Below are 6,301 nucleotides of genomic sequence, written 5' to 3' on the forward strand. Positions count from 1 at the left end.
GAATCGAACCCGGGTTTTCGGCGTGACGAGCGAACGCTTTAACCACTAGGCTACCCCATCGCCCCGTGACAAATGGACAAATATCGACCATGAAGCGGCTACCATAGAAGTTAGCATGAAATGTTTCAGTTCATGTAGAACTATGTTATCTCCAGGAGAAGAACGTCAAAAAGAACAATGTAAACAGGGACGCTATGTACACCGACAGGTAGAATAGAGTACGTCACAACTCAACAATGCCAGAATAAGACTAGAATACTTCTTAAAAGAACATTGTCGTCAAAGAGCTGCAATTAGAACACTACGCAGAACTCTTATTGAAAAAAAAGCAATTAGAACACTACGGAGATATACGTGTCACACGATCTATATCGTCGACGATATAATCGAAATACTACTCACAGCTCACGGTATCTATGTCGTCGACACTATAATCGGAACACTGTACACAACCAATATACCACAATATCTATATGGTCCTCAATATAATCAGTTCTATGCACAACCAAGGTATCACAATATCAATATCTTCGACTATATAATAAGAGCACAACGCACAACCTTTGGATAGGACTTCCATATAAAAGGTGCACTACTGAGACTCATATTATCCCAGACAGAATGTATGAAGCACATTGCGTAAAAAAGCAAGTTGCTGACAGGATGCACACAGAATGTTTCGTACATCCATATTTATGAAGTAGGAATGCATAAAGTACAAGACATAGATCTATTATATCGTAGAAAGAATGCACTAGGGGCATACCGTGGATACATGGTACCGGAGAAGGAAAGCACCAAGAACATTACCCAGATCGACAGAATAATAGATAGAAAGCACCAAGAACATTACCCAGATCGACAGAATCATAGATAGAATGCACTGAGAACATTACACAGATCGACAGAATCATAGAAAGAATGCACTGAGAACATTACCCAGATCGACAGAATAATAGATAGAAAGCACCAAGAACATTACCCAGATCGACAGAATCATAGATAGAATGCACTGAGAACATTACACAGATCGACAGAATCATAGATAGAAAGCACCAAGAACATTACACAGATCGACAGAATCATAGAAAGAAAGCACCAAGAACATTATACAGATCGACAGAATCATAGAAAGAATGCACTGAGAACATTACACAGATCGACAGAATAATAGATAGAAAGCACCAAGAACATTACACAGATCGACAGAATCATAGAAAGAATGCACTGAGAACATTACACAGATCGACAGAATCATAGAAAGAATGCACTGAGAACATTACACAGATCGACAGAATCATAGAAAGAAAGCACCAAGAACATTATACAGATCGACAGAATCATAGAAAGAATGCACTGAGAACATTACACAGATCGACAGAATAATAGATAGAAAGCACCAAGAACATTACACAGATCGACAGAATCATAGAAAGAATGCACTGAGAACATTACCCAGATCGACAGAATCATAGAAAGAATGCACTGAGAACATTACACAGATCGACAGAATCATAGAAAGAAAGCACCAAGAACATTATACAGATCGACAGAATCATAGAAAGAATGCACTGAGAACATTACACAGATCGACAGAATAATAGATAGAAAGCACCAAGAACATTACACAGATCGACAGAATCATAGAAAGAATGCACTGAGAACATTACACAGATCGACAGAATCATAGAAAGAAAGCACCAAGATCAATACACAGATCGACATAGCCATAGAAAGAATGCACTGAGAACATTACACAGATCGACAGAATCATAGAAAGAATGCACTGAGAACATTACACAGATCGACAGAATCATAGAAAGAAAGCACCAAGATCAATACACAGATCGACAGAATCATAGAAAGAATGCACCAAGATCAATACACAGATCGACATAGCCATAGAAAGAATGCACTGAGAACATTACGACGAACTACAGTGCAGTAGACATAATCCACAAAGAACGCCACGTAGAACAATAGTATCGGAGAGAGAATGGATGAGTGACTGAGGGAGGTTTTACGCCGCTTTTAGCAATATTCAAGCAATATCACGGCGGGGGACACCAGAAATGGGCTTCACACATTGTACCCATGTCGGAAATCGAACCCGGGTCTTCGGTGTGACGAGCGAACGCTTCAACCACTGGGCTACCCGAAAGCATGTATGAAGAACACTCTGCCAGACAATAGTATCAACGAAAGAATGTCCAACGAACACAACTTTGATCCACAGTTTAGTTGAAAGAATGCATTATGAATACTATGTAGAACCATAGTATCTGACATTGAATGCGCACTGACCATCATGTAGAACGTACAGTAACATCGTAGAAAGATTGCACACAAAAACATGTAGTAGATGCATTGTTTCGTTGGAAGAATGTTCAGTGACCACTAAACAAGTCAACAGTATCGAAGAAAGAAGGAACAAACAATCTTACGAAGTGCAGCCCTATCTACAAAAAGACACTTACAGAAGACTTCTTCAGGACGTAGGTGTGTCACAAGGTCAACTTCCACAGGAATCCAGAATGTATGGACTGAGGAAGATGCTGAACTAGTGAGTCTTGTATGACCCACATTACAACCCACGCTACAACATGGCCGCTCTTGTAACATTGTGGTGTCCCAGAGTGTTGTATAGATATGTGAGAATGTTGTATTCACATGTGACAATGCCGTATTGTTAAGTGATGATTCCTAAATTGAAACAATATGTTAACCCAGAAATCTGTACATAAACGAACCTCGTTGAAACCAACAAACAACCAACAAGCTGTATACAATAACCAATTGTATTACAAAAATTAACTATTTTTACAAATCAATGAATTACTGCACAGTAATTACAATGGCAGTACACAACATAGTGGTTGTACAATATTCAATTGGAATATATGATATGATGGCAGTGTCAATTCTCACAAATGCAGTGGTGATAGCAGAAGTCAGTGATGCTAATATATATTCACCCAGCGGCGACAGTCGTCATGCTTCCGAGATGGGCTAGGCAGGGAATCAGAGATGATGAGCGATCCTCACATGAAAACTGGTTCCAAAGGGATGACATGCGTGAGAGATGCTATTGTCCCCTTTAAAAACAACCTACCTAGCCACTGGAAAGTTCCACACAGTGCCCTTACAGTCCATCGGCATAGAACATTAAAAACATACTATCATCGTTCGGGGTACACCGGACCGGAAGTTTACACGCCACACTAACATCTAAATGTAGTAACTTCCTGACGACTGATCACTTTTCCAGCACTACCGAATCACCGAAACAATGCAACACAGCTACAACCACTGTTAATACAATAAATACACTGTCATATAACAGTTTGTCATATTTAACAATGCTGGATATATATACGACACCGCCGCTCACATATGTAACAGTGCTGGGTATATATATATATATATATATATATATATATATATACGACTGATAACTTTTCCAGCACTACCGAATCACTGAAACAATGCAACACAGCTACAACCACTGTTAATACAATAAATACACTGTCATATAACAGTTTGTCATATTTAACAATGCTGGATATATATACGACACTGCCGCTCACATATGTAACAGTGCTGTATGTATATACGACACTGCCTCTCACATATGTAACAGTGCTGTATGTATATGTGCATGTAAGTTGCGCATCCATCAACATAAATGCCACTTAAAACTATCCATCAACCTATCACATAATAGAGGCGTAATACGTACAGACAGTTCTTAAACTCAAACACAATAAAAGGTATTTATAGGACGTTGTGTTTGTGGGTAGGCCATGCTAGAGCAACAGACTTATCTGTAAGAGTTCTGAATTAATGACGGCTGTTACTGAGCTGATAGATTCAAGCAAGACTTCTGAATCGTCACAGAGGTTTATTAAATGGGATTATTTATACCTATCTAGATTTTGTGTTAAGTCAGCTAGGTGGGGGCGTCTTAGGCTGGTATACTAAATAACATCGTCGGTATAATTTCATGATTTGTGGATTGGTCTGTGATATAAGGTTGTTTGCATACGTGGTAGAGTTCAAATACAGACAATCTCTAGTCATACATATTAATAACACTAGTTTACATGCATCACATGGCCATACACGTTGTATTTAATCATTTAAACATGTACGGAGATGTCAGTTCGAGTCGGGGAAACAGCGCCGGCAACCACGGTCTGTGTGAATACTGCCGGCAACCACGGCCTGTGTCAATACTGCCGGCAACCACGGTCTGTGTCAATACTGCCGGCATCCCGGGTCTGTGTCAATACTGCCGGCAACCACGGTCTGTGTGAATACTGCCGGCATCCCGGGCCTGTGTGAATACTGCCGGCAACCACGGTCTGTGTCAATACTGCCGGCAACCACGGTCTGTGTGAATACTGCAGGCAACCACGGTCTGTGTGAATACTGTCGGCAACCACGGTCTGTGTGAATACTGCCGGCAACCACGGCCTATGTGAATACTGCCGGCAACCACGGTCTGTGTCAATACTGCCGGCAACCACGGTCTGTGTGAATACTGCCGGCAACCACAGTCTGTGTGAATACTGTCGGCAACCACGGTCTGTGTGAATACTGCCGGCAACCACGGTCTGTGTGAATACTGCCGGCAACCACGGTCTGTGTGAATACTGCCGGCATCCCAGGTCTGTGTCAATACTGCCGGCAACCACGGTCTGTGTCAATACTGCCGGCAACCACGGTCTGTGTCAATACTGCCGGCAACCACGGTCTGTGTGAATACTGCCGGCATCCCAGGTCTGTGTCAATACTGCCGGCAACCACGGTCTGTGTCAATACTGCCGGCATCCCGGGTCTGTTTGAATACTCCCGGCAACCACGGTCTGTGTGAATACTGCCGGCATCCACGGTCTGTGTAAATACTGCCGGCAACCACGGTCTGTGTGAATACTGCCGGCAACCACGGTCTGTGTGAATACTGCCGGCAACCACGGTCTGTGTCAATACTGCAGGCATCCCGGGTCCGTGTGAATACTGCCGGCATCCCGGGTCTGTGTGAATACTGCCGGCATCCCGAGTCTGTGTGAATACTGTTGGCATCCTGGGTCTGTGTAAATACTGCCGGCATCCCAGGCCTGTGTGAATACTGCCGGCATCCCGGGTCTGTGTGAATACTGCCGGCAACCACGGTCTGTGTGAATACTGCCGGTAACCACGGTCTGTGTCAATACTGCAGGCATCCCGGGTCCGTGTGAATACTGCCGGCATCCCGGGTCTGTGTGAATACTGCCGGCATCCCGAGTCTGTGTGAATACTGTTGGCATCCTGGGTCTGTGTGAATACTGCCGGCATCCCGAGCCTGTGTGAATACTGCCGGCATCCCGGGTCTGTGTGAATACTGCCGGCAACCACGGTCTGTGTGAATACTGCCGGCATCCCGGGTCTGTGTGAATACTGCCGGCAACCACGGTCTGTGTGAATACTGCCGGCAACCACGGACTGTGTAAATACTGCCGGCAACCACGGTCTGTGTGAATATGTCGGCATCCACGGTCTGTGTGAATACTGCCGGCAACCACGGTCTGTGTAATTCTGCCGGCATCCCGGGTCTGTGTGAATACTGCTGGCATCCCGGGTCTGTGTGAATACTGCCGGCATCCCGGGTCTGTGTGAATACCCCTCACACTACCCTTTGTGGTGATAGCCATGGACTAGCTCAACGCGTGACACCACCATATAAACAGACAGGCAACAGAAAGTATACACTTCAAAATTCGTACCTCTCCAAAGACTTCACCGTGACTCCCGTCATGTTCACGTCACCTGTTGTAAAATACTCATTCATATGATGGATGAAATATCGCCTATGATACTCGTATCATACACATCATCATCGAGTAACAATTTCTTGTTGTTTCATTTCAGCTACCATCACACATTGGGGTATACTTTCTTTTGCCCAGCAGTGTACCTTCTCTTATCACGTCAACGGTGAACTTGGCTAAATCTTTGTCGTAAGAGGCGGCTAACGGGATCGGGTGGTCAGTTTCGTTGACTTGGGTTATGCATGTCATTGTATCCCAAATGCGTGGATCGATCATGATATCAGTCACATGATTGTCTGGTCCAGACTCGTTTTTTACAGACCACCGTCATATAGCTGGAATATATCTGAGTGTGGCATTCAACAACAAACAAACATATGCCATATGACTTAAAGCTTGCTACATGTAAGGTGAGCTATACAATATTTTAGCTCTATCACGGCATAATGTCAGCTTAATGTAGGGGAAACGCCCGAATTGATGCAGGCCTC

This window comes from Haliotis cracherodii, unplaced genomic scaffold (genome assembly GCF_022045235.1).
Source record: "Haliotis cracherodii isolate W230 unplaced genomic scaffold, xgHalCrac1.p SCAF_20, whole genome shotgun sequence".
Lineage (NCBI taxonomy): Eukaryota > Metazoa > Mollusca > Gastropoda > Lepetellida > Haliotidae > Haliotis > Haliotis cracherodii.